The following is a 12,260-nucleotide window of genomic DNA, read 5'->3' as shown; positions in this document are numbered from 1 at the left end:
TGGGAGGAAGGGAAATGAGGAAGATGTTGAAATCCACATTTATCCCGTGTGTTTTCAGGGTCCAAAAGCGGAATATAAGGCGTTTCTCCTCCATGGTTTGGATGGTAATGGTTTGGCGGTGGAGGAAGCCCATTATCTGCATGTCCTTGTTGTTGTGGGAGGCTTTTTGAATTTTTCAGCCATGCTGGTGGTAAAAGTGAAACGTCCGGGGGGGTGTTCACAGAGACCACGATAACCCACCGACCCGTGGTGGTACACTTCAACTCCAACCTACCCCCACTACCACCCAAATCCATCAAATACATGTAGGTCTTCGGCCTTGTGCACTTGGCTGAGTCGGTCACGTCACACATAACCTCAGAAGGATGGAACAAATGATCATTCCACTGACACAGGAGATATATCATCCAATTCTTGCAATCGTTGGCTTCCCTGTTGAGTTCTGTTTAATTGTTTGTTGTGAATTTGCATGAATTCCCTCGGGGTGCCAACACTCTTCTGGGTAAGCGATAATGTTTCACAGATTTCCGCGATGCATTGGCAGATTGTCCAACTACACAGGTGTCAAGCATTTATCCACAATGTCCTTGTCTCACCGAAGTAATAATCTTTCTGCAGTCACCGTCATTCTGAGTTATGCAAAGAGGATTGCTGAAGGGGATTGACTTAGTAGTTATAGAGAGGATGTTTCCACATAGAGGCTACACGGGGTCGAGTAGTCATCCTTTTAAGATGAGGTTCAGCAGAGATGTTAAAAAGTTACTTATCTCAAAGGGTTGTGAATGTATGAAAATCAATGCCCCCAGAGTGTGGTGGAAATCGAGACCAAATTGAATAAACATAATCTGGAAATGGACACGATCCTATTAGTAATGGGGCAAAGGGCTATGGAGAATTTGCAGGAAGACGGGATTGAGGCCAAGATGACAGCAGTTATGATCGTAATGGATAGCAGAACAGGGTGAAGGCCCTGACCGATCAACTCCTTCTCCTACTTCTTCATTTTATAAAGATTACTTTGATCTCTTACTCAACAACCATCTCTTTAAATTAATTTAATAGACTTTCATTTTTATGTCTTAAAATAAAACAGGATTGGGATCAGAGTCAAAGTCAGGGTTAGCCTTCGTCCTCCCACCGGGATATGTACAGCATCAAATTTAACACAATTTGCTAAACGTGAACCTAACCTGATAATGGAACTTTCACCCATGGTCTCACGGTCTCAAAACAGTGACTTCTTGTCTCCTAAATCACTTACCCCAACAAATAATGATGCAATTTGCTTCCAATTAACATGGTGACTAATTTTTTTCATATCTGGTATCTAATTATTTCATGTTCTCTGCACACCAACGGGACCAATACAGCTTTGTAAAGTTGTGAAGAACGAAATATTCCAATAGGACTGCAGCACAGATTTTTAAATTTGTCCATCAATTGATGAACTTCAGGTACCTCTTTCCTAATGTAATCCTCTTTAAACTTATCAATTACACTGACACTGTCATGTCACCAAACTGAAACTCAACTCATTAATGTGTCTGACATTTGGACGAGATTTCAGTTACCAATGACTAAGCCATTATAGGCAGTCAGGAAATTCCACATTTTGGTTTTTCCGCTTGTTGAGCCCCATGGTTTACAATTGAATTCTCATTTCTGTATTCTTATTCAAGTAAAACGAATATTGAGTCAATGTTCCAATCCTGTGTAGTGCTTAGGGCGAACTTGAAGACAATTGTCATTCCTGTGCAGAGAAACTGTGGCCTGTTGAAGTGCTCCTCTATCTTTATACTTGCCATGGCAACAGCAGACCTACTGATTATAATCAATAACACAATAGTTAATAACATTTTTACGTATCACTTTCCATTATTTTCCTGTCTCATAAGCAAAATTACAAATTTGATTGCAACATGGTTTTTCTTGTGCTCAATCCATTGGTCTGATTCACAGTCCCCTTCACTTTTGATTGTATTGTCATCATCTGCTGTCCAAAGTTTAAGACAATGTTTTGTACCATACGAGTTGCACGCACAGTTATAATCGTGAGCTGTAACTTCATGCTCATTAAGGATATCCCCATTTGTCATTACATCTGAAATTGTACAGTTATTAAACAAGGTGAAATTGAACTTCCAACTAAGTGTGGCATTACTTTCTTCAATTGCAGAAGTGGTGTACATCTGGTTTTAGAGTGTCTGTTTTCCTTTTATATTGATTGCCTTCATTAATAGATTGATAAACAGACATTTACTCGTGAACAGGAAAACACACAGAGCAATCCAGATCGACGCAATTGACAATCTTTATGATTCAGAGATAAAGATCGTAATGAAATCTAACGTTTTTGCTCTTTGGTGTATCGGGACGTTTCATTCTACTGTGATGACAAATGAGATAACCTCTGCAATGACCAGAATCACAAGCATCAATGAATACCAAAGATACATTACAAATCCAATATATATTGCAGCCGAAGCTGGAGGCATGCTGAAGTATTTGAGACCCTGTTCAAAAACGTGCACTTGTGCAGGGACCCAGATGAAATGCAGAGAAGACCTGGTAGATATTGTCAAATCATCCTGAACGTACATTTTAAAGTTATTAGGTATGAAAGGATGATGATTAAGAATACCTGTTAGCTGATAGAAGTAGATTCTTTTCTCGTCCCTTGTATGATGCCAGGATAATTTATTATGTCTGGATAATTTGATGAATGGGGAGAAAATAAAACTACTGTCCCTCATTCTTGATTGTTTTTACGTCAAATCGTTATGAAATCAGCTCTGATGTCACAGTCCAGGTGGAAATTGCAGTTGTGATTTAACCATGCGACAAACCTTTTTCTTAAATGTACAGACAGAATTTGTTTCTCTGATGATGTTTCCTCAAGCATATTCATGAATCAAAACTGTTTGTAAGTGTTCAACAAAATTGAAATTAAAATGTGTTATTTGTTGACGAGCAAGTATTAGAGAAAGGAGGATTGTTGTTCACACGAATCAGCAACAATGTGATAAATTATGGAATAAAGCAATATTTTAAAACTCGTGAAACCTGAACGAAACTAATTTGATTGCAACCGACAATTGCTTAAACCAAATAATATGCATGTGATTTATTTTTCTGCAGTCAATTATACGTCACTTGCCATCCCTGATTGGATTGTGGCCCAGTGGTTATCACTGCTGCCTCAGAACGCCAAGAAACCAAGTACGATTCCAGCCTGGGCGACTGTCTGTGTGGAGTTTGCCCATTCTCCCCTTGTCTGCATGGGTTTCCTACGATGTTTCCGATTCCTCCCACAATCCAAACATGTGCAGGTTAAGTGAATTTTCCTTTATAAATTGTAGATCGTGTTCTGGGGTATGTAGATCAGATGCGTTCGTCAGGGGAACTGTAAAGTAATAGGTTCAGAGAATGGATCTGAGTAGAGACTCTTCAGAAGATCGGTGTGGGCTTGGTGGGCCAAAATGGTCTGTTTCCACACTGTAGGGATTCTGTGATTCTATTCTGTGATATTGAAAGTATAGAGCAATAGACTGAGAGATATTTGACACCAGTGTGGTTAGCGTTTGGGCGAATTCCTCTCAGCCCATAAAGTTTACAAAATAACTTGGCAGTTTTCAATTCTGCCAGAGTTATCGTATGCTTGGATGATTCTTAAGGAATATTTTATCGTCCAGGTTATGATTTAAAGTTCATGTAATTTCTAATTACCTTCACATCACAGCCAAACTACAGAAGCAGTTTCGTTTCATGAAAACGTTCAGCGTTTTTCACTAAAAATTGAACACAGCAAGTACAAAGTAGAAATGTTGAAGGAAATCAGCATATCCGGCAGGATCGTGGAAAGAAAACACATTTTGTGTTTCAAATCCAGTTTAATTTCTTCAGAAATAAGCACCCTGAACAGAGAACATTCTGCCAGTTTGAAAATTACGCATTTTCAACGCACAATTTCATTGTTCCTTTCATTGTAACTTTAAATAGAATTGCATTTGTGTGCTTCATTTCATTTTGGACAGTCGTTTTTCACTTTTCACCATGTTCTCTAGTCATGAACACATACCTGTAAATTTGATAACATCTTCGGTTTGCGCCCAGAGGTAGAATCAAACAAACAGAGCGCAGGTGATTCATTATTGGGGAAGCAATAATTAAACGTTTTTGCTTAAACAACGATGTAACATCAATTTTAAAATCTGTTTCTGGCTGCACAAACTGAATTGTGCAGCTGGAGCTTGTGCTGTTTCCTCTATTCAACAGAACGTTGCTAACTGCACTGCTTAACTGTTTATGACTCATGGAAAACGCATGGGTTGAGAGATTTGCGGTCTGTTTTAGTCACAGACAGAGGTCCGTCGACAGTACCTCAGGTGAGAGCTTGACCGTTACTCTCGTTTTGACTCCGGACTTCTAGCCAGCTAAGCGAAAATAAAGAGGTTCACGAAACTATTGTGTGGTCAGGTATTAATTAAGCCAACAATTCTGTGATGTGACTAAGACCCTAACAAAGGGAACATTTCTATGTGCGGAATATGCGACAGAGGGTTTGAATCTAACATAATGGAGTGGTAGAGAGGCCGAATACTTATATTTCAGCCCACACTTTGTGTTCGGCCAGATTATCTAATCCTCGCCCAGTGAGTCTGGTAATTTGATGGGATCAAATGAACCACGTGGACAAGCACTATAACGTAAGATTTTTTATGATTATGAGATTGCTGTCCATTGCTGCTGGGTGACATGGTCTATTCTGCATTGTTCTGAAGATAAAGCGCCAGGAAAGGTGATCTAGATCAGGCAGGTAGACGCCAGTACCCTTCAGATAGGGCTGGTTGAAATTGTGCGATAATTTAAAAAACAAGGCAGCCTCGGTAAATTTCTCACTCTGTAGTATTGATACGAAAAGTTGAAATTTGTTTCTGCGAAAAAATTAAGTATAATGGCAGAATCACTCGATGTAGCTGGTAAAGGAATTCCCTTTCAGCTTATGCGTGAGAGAAGACCTGACCAGGAGAGTGATTTATGAAAATTAAGTGCTGCAGTTAACAAAAGATTTGGGGGAAGCTTGGTCTAAGGGGTGGCCCTCCAATATGTCCTCTTGGGAATAGGCAATAAATCTAGCTTGAGAGAAAAACTGTGGGAAAAAAGTGAAAATCATTAATTAAAGATTGGAAGGAAAAGCCAATTGCAAATGGAATGATATCGGTCAGTTGAAGGAATAATGCACGTGAAAGAGGGATAAAAGTATGCACAGCGAATGAAATTCCCATAATCTGGGAGATGTTAAAAGCTGAGTGTGAATGAGAAAACAGAAGCTGAGAAAAGAGAACAGGAGATAGAGGGTGCCAAGATTTTATGCTATACATAGTGGTTCCAAAAGAGTCCATTGGTGTTGACTCCGGATCTCCTTCCAGCTAAGCTAAAATAAAGATGTTAATGAAACCTTTGCGTGGTCCAGAAGATTATGAATAAACACATCTACATACAGAACATTATCTTGGCTGCAAAGTTATACAAATATAATGTTGCTCTAGTTTTGTACTCTCATGACAGAGAGGCACCTGATGGTGATTTAACCTGAGTGTCACCATCATAGGACAGAGGCAAGGATAAATTGTCATGGTAAATATAGCCAGAACACCAATTGAACTTATTCGCTTTGCATTACTCAACAATGCGAGCTAGTGATTCAGCCAATTGAGATAAAGTTGCAAATTTGCTAACGCCATTGATAATAAGTTGACAGCCGACATAGAACATAGAGTAGTGCAGCATAGAAATGATGCCAAATTAAGCTAATCTCATCTGCGTATCCTTGGTCCATATTCCTATATGCTTTGCATGATCATGTTCTTATCCAAAACTCCTTCACACCCATCTATGTTATTGGCCTCATCACCATCCTTGGCTGCACATCCCAAGATCTTGCGACTCTCTATGCAAAAAACGTGATTCTTTCATCTCACCTGAATTCACTCTTCTCTGACTTTAACTGCACTCCCCTTGGTATTTGAAAGGATATGGATCTGTTGCAAGTATGGGCAGAGAAATATTATATGGATTTTAATCTGGTAAGTGTGAGGCGTTGCACTTTAGGAGATGAAATGTTAAGGTAATGCATGCAGTTAATGGCAGGACGCTGAACAACATTGATGTCCAAAGTAATCTTGTAGTTCGAGCCCACAGCTCCTTCACAGTCGCCATGCAAGTAGATAAGGTAACGACAATGGCATATTGCATTCCTGTCTTTATTGTTTGGGGAATTGAGTAGAGGGGCCAGGGTGTCATGTTGCAGCTTTGTATAACTTTGGTTTCTCCATTCTGAGAGTAGTGCGTTCACTCTGGTCACCACATTGCAAGAAGAATATCGAAGCTGTGGGGAGAGTTTAGAAGAGTTTTATCAGATGCTGCCTGGATAGAGGATATGAGATATGAGAGCAGACTAGAAAAACTAGTGTTCTGTTTCTTGGAGGGGCAGAGGCTGAAACGAAAATTGATGCTGTGGAACTGTTGGTATTGAACTTGAGTGCACAAAGTTAGCAAATCATTCAACACCAGGTGAGAGTCCAACAGGTTTATCTGGGAAGTTCAGGCTTTCGGAGCACTGCTCCTTCTTTAGGTAGCTAATGGTTTTAGGATCAGAGGACACAGAATTTAGAGTACAAGATCAAAGTCTTATACAGCTGATGGGATCGATTAAACAAAACTAGATTTCTGTCAAGTCTTAATCACTTAGAATGGGCTGCATATTGCAATTCATTGGTATATGAATTCCCAGAAGCTCTTGCACATTTCCGAGATAACTTAAGGTTTTATTACATTTTTCAAATAAATGAGACATTTCATCTTAGACAAAGCATTAAAGGTGTGAGGTTAAAGTCTGTCAGTATTGTCAGTTTAAGTTAGATTAGTTGTATTTCCAAAGAAGGAATTTATTAAATGTCACATGGACTGACTGCCTACAGATTATATGGGTTTTGAACAAAATTAGAATATATGTGCGTGTGATGGGGTGAGAGAGAATGTGTGCGAGTGTTTGTGTCCTTGGTAGAGTGCATGCACGAGTGTGACGGAGAACGTGACTGCGAGAGGGTGTGCACGTGAGTGTGTGTGTGTGTGCATGTGTGTGTTTGAGAGACAGCGTGTGCATGAGAGATGGTCTAAGTGAGTGTGTGTGTGCAATCATGTGTAAGAGTGTGTGTGTATGCGTGCTTGTGTGTATGTATGTGTGTGAGAGTGTATAGGGTAGTGGGTCAGCTGTAGTGTGACACAAACTTAAAATCCGCTTGACGTCATCCACGACATACCGAACTTGTTGTTAGCCTCTGCACGGCGACGCTACATTGCTCACAGTCGAGAGTGAGATGCTGGAAAGTCACAGCAGGTCCGGTAAATTGACGTTTTGGGCATCAGCCCCAGCATCCCTGATGTGTGGTTAAGACTGAAGCCTCGATTCTCCTGCTCCTCGAATGCTGACTGATCTGCTGCGTTTTCCAGCACCATACTCTCGATTCTGATCTCCAGCATCAGCAGTCCTCACTTTCTCCGATTGTGCATTGTTGCAGATCCCGAAGATTACCTTGGAGGTTGGTCACCCGAAGATCCGAGTCTGACCATCCTTTATCAATTAACTGTCCCCCAACTCTGATGGAACATTCCAGTCTGCTGATTGTTGCGTGATTGTTCCTTTCATCCATTATTATAGCATCTGCGTGGTTCACCAAAGTACCATACCACTGGGCTTCTTGCCTGCACCGTAATCTATAGCCACCATTTACTGAGTCACATGCGCACCTGCTGCACACATGGTGGGTGGTGTCCCATGTCTAATGTTATTATCTATATTGACAATCTGAAACGTCTTCCAGTATTTGCCAGGCCAGGGTTGCATTATATTGTGGTCCATGTTTTCCTGAAAACTCGGCATTTTGGTGTAAACAGTGTTCTGTTTAAGGTTGAGAGGTTTTTTCTAGGTGAGAAATGGAGGAAATATCTTGGCAGGTGTGCTCATGATTATTGATAATGTGTTACAGGTTGCGAAGAACATGGCATTGTTTTCCGCTCTCGTGAAATGCTAGACAAGGAAGTGTACACTATCTGGCATATGCCATGACAGCATCCTGAGGAGTTCATTTCAGTTTCTCATTATTTATGGCACAATGAGACAATACTGTCGTGATGTTTCTCCAATTTTCCTTTCTCAAAAAAATTGGGTTCAGTAATTTGTCTGCTGAAAATTGCGTGATTCCTTTTGAAAACAGAAATCTTCCCTCATCACTCTTCCCTCTTCCCTCATCACATTGTATTCCATAGTTTCCCCACTGCACTTTTGGATTTCTTTTCCATTCACAGGGAGTCTAAAAATAATAGGTCATTTCAGAGTAGTTTGACTGATTTGTTCTTCCACAGCTTATTATGTTTAGCTGAAAATAGGCAAGGATGTAACTTCTTCAATCTGTCGGTTCTTAAAGCTGTAACGTTTGAGAATAATATCATAATACTTGATCCATCGAGAAGAGAATCTAGAAGAGTTTGGAGGTTCTGGTTTATTGGTGATTTACTGATTTAGTAATGCCAGGATAATACATCTGGGGACACAGGTATTTATTATACTATCGTAAGTGGTGAATTTTATTCTGATGAAATCAGAAATAAAAAGCTGGTCAGGACTTTTTTTTTCAACATGGACATCGTTGTCTATGCCTACGTTTTATTACCCGCCCTTAGCTTCTCTTGAGAAGGTGATGGTTAGCTGTCTTCTTGAACTACTAAAGTACACTTGCTGAGTTACAATGCTGAGCTATCAAGGGAATTCCTTGATAATGACACAGAGAATTGCGACCACCAAATATTGTCATAACATAATTTAATCGACTAATATTTTTTGGGAAAGAAAACTGTCATACCTTCCACGTCAGGTCCCCGTATGATTCCAGATCAATAGCAATGTGCTTGACACTTTAGTGCCCTCTGGGAAATAAGGAGTGGAATGAGCAAGTAATGCTGGCCCAGTCAAAGATGCCCACATCTTGTGAATTTATAAATAAAAAACAAGGAGCTCCCTCAGCCTCAGAATTAGTTTAATCTCGCTAGGCCTGCTTCCTCTTTTCAATTAATTCTGAAATTTTATTTTGAGTTATTCTCATTCTCGTATTGATTTGCAGCAGACCTCACATGTGAATTGTGCTGAGAGTGATCGCTGGTTATAGACCTTATTTCGCCACTTATCTGCTCACTATGCATGATTGTATAACAAATGAAAAATATTATTGCAATGTTTCTGTCTATTTGGAGTCAACTGGACTTTTCATGATATTAGAAAAAAGCTTAACTTTGACCCCTTCTTCATCATTCCCAGCAATAAATCAACTCGAGGCAAACGTAATGTCGAGACTATCCCGACTACCACTTGTCCAGAAAATTGGAATCTCCAATTGCATTTTATGCGATAGCATGAGGATAGAGTCTCCATTTATCCCAAAGACTGACACTTTGGATTCTATTCAACTCCGTGGAATGAAAAGTTGATCGTTCTTAGGATAATTCATTCAACCACCTCGTGGCCAGATCACGCAAGTCCTGAGTGGTGAAAGTTATGAAGGGTATGACAGTGTCGGTTCAAACCCACTGTTCCCTTATGTAGTATAATCAGTTTCAGATGTATTATGCTGGGATGCCGCATTGCTAACTCAGTGCATAAATTTGAAAGTGAAAGTATTTTTGAGGGGATGGAAAGAAAAATTTCAATAAGGAGGGAAGTGAGGGTTCTGGAATGCATTGCCTCGGAGGGTGGTTGAGATGAGAAACCTCACAAACTTTAGAAGTACGAGACGAAGGAGGTCGTCTGTAATCAAACTCAAGTCTAGTGCCCAAGTGCAAAAAATAGGGAGAAATGAAGGAAGCAGTATATTTTTGCTAGTGCGGGTTGTTCTGTATAATGTGACAGTTGAGTTACTCTGCAACAGCACGCTATGGAAGATCGACAGTAGAAAGTTTGCGTTATCCAAACCATGCCCACAATTCGTCGATTATGTTATAGTCAATTCATGCTGAATTAACACACATTATTGAAGAATGACCTGTCGAGACATTTCAGTGTTATTTGATTCCAGGCTGTATAATTGTTAGGAAAACGCATCATGCTATCTTTAAACAACAAAATCATTGATTACTTCTGTAATCACAATCATGTTTTCTTCCTGTCTCCCAGTTGTAGATAAAAATACAACGTTAACCGTTTACATTTCCCGACCCATGTGGCTTTCCACTGGTCACAGGCCTCCAGCCTGTAAAACAACCTTCCACCACCACCACCCTCTGTCTTCTACCTTTGAGTCAGCTCTTTATCCAAATGTCTAGTTCTCTCTGTATTCCATGAGATCTAACCTTGCTAATCAGTCTCCCATGGAGAACCGGTCGAACACCTTACTGAAGTCCATGTAGGTCACATCTACCTCTCTGCTCTCATCAATCCTCTTTGTAACTTGTTCCAAAAACGCAATCACGTTTGCAAGACGTGATTTCCTACGCACAAAGCTGTGCTAACTGTCCCTAATTAGTCCTTGCCTTTCCAAATACATGTACATCCTGTCCTACAGGATTCCCTCCAACAACTTGCCCATCACCTACGTCAGACAGTAGGTCTACAGTTCCCTGGCTTGTCGTTACCACACTTCGTAAACAGTGGCACCACCAACATCCAGTGTACCGGCATCTCAACTGTGACTATCGATGATACAAATATCTCAGCAAGAGGCCCAGGAATTACTTTTCTAGCTTTCCACAGAATTCTTGGGTTCACCTGATCAGGTCCTGGGGATTTTTCCAATTTTTTGCGTATCATGACAACACTTCTCCCTCTGTAATATGGACGTTTGCAAGATGTCACCATCCATTTCCCTACAGTCTATATCTTCCATATCCTTTTCCACAGTAAATACTGATGCAAAATACTCATTTAGTATCTCCCCCATTTTCTACAGCTCCACACAAAGGGCGCCTTGCTGATCTTTGAGGGGCCCAATTCTCTCCCTAGTTACCCTTTTGTCCTTATTTGTAAAAACTCTTTGGATTCTCCTTCACTGTATTTGCCAAAGCTATCTCATGTCCCATTTTTGCCCTCCTGATTTCCCTCTTACGTATATCCCTACTTCCTTTATACTCTTCGAAGGATTCACTCAATCTATTCTGTCTATACTTTTCATAAGGTTTCTTCGTTTTCCTAACCAATCCCTCAATTTCTTTAGTCATCCAGCATTCCCTATACCTACCAGCCTTCCCTTTCACCCTGACAGGAATATGCTTTATCTGGATTCTCGTTATCTCATTTCTGAAGGCTTCCCATTTTCCAGCCGTTCAGTTACTTACGAACATCTGCCCCAATCAGCTTTCGAAAGTGCTTGCCTAACACCGTCAAAATTAACCTTTCTTCAATTTAGAACTTCAACTTTTAGATCTGTCCAACCTTTTCCATCATTATTTTAAATCGAATAGAATCATGGTCGCTGCCCCCAAAGTGTTTCCCCCACTGACACCTCAATCACCTGCTCTGCCTTATTTCCTAAATATTTATATCTCTTACTCAAGAAACATCTATCCAGATTTAACAATGTTTCTTTTGGATGGTTTAAAAATAAGACAGGTCTGAGCTTCTACGTAATGTTAGAGTTAGCCCTGGCCATACCACCCAGATATGTCCAGTAGCAAATTTGACACATTTCGCTGCATGTGGATATTACCTGAAGGTTAAACTTTCGCCCGTGGTCTTGTGGTCTTGTGTGATTTCAGATAATCAACATGATTTTGTCCTGGGCAGGTCGTGTCTCACAAACCTCATTCAGTTTTTTGAGAAGGTGACCCAGCATGTAGATGATGGTAGGGCAGTAGACATGGTATACATAGACTTCAGTAAAGCCTTTGAAAAGTTTCCACATGGAAGGCTGCTGAAAGAAGGCAGCGAGGCGTGGTTGATGGAAAATATTCACCTGGAGTCTGGTTACGGATGGTGTGCCATAAGGATCTGTTTTGTCATTTTTATATATTACTTAGTTGCAGGCATATGTGGGTGGATTAGTATATTTGCAGATGACACAAAAGTCGGTGAAGTAGTGGACAGTTGGGAAGAATGTTAGAGGTTGCAGGGAGACTTGAATAAACTGCAGAATACAGCTGAGAGATGGCAAATGGAGTTCAATGCAGCTAAATGTGAGATGAGGCACTTCGGAAAGAATAAAAGGAAGGCTGAG

The sequence above is a fragment of the Chiloscyllium plagiosum genome, unplaced genomic scaffold (assembly GCF_037043375.1).
Source record: "Chiloscyllium plagiosum isolate Xiang-an unplaced genomic scaffold, Cpla_swu_hap1 HiC_scaffold_40, whole genome shotgun sequence".
Classification (NCBI taxonomy): Eukaryota; Metazoa; Chordata; class Chondrichthyes; order Orectolobiformes; family Hemiscylliidae; genus Chiloscyllium; species Chiloscyllium plagiosum.
The sequence above is the reverse complement of the archived record's forward strand: the minus strand, read 5'-3'. Positions refer to the sequence as shown.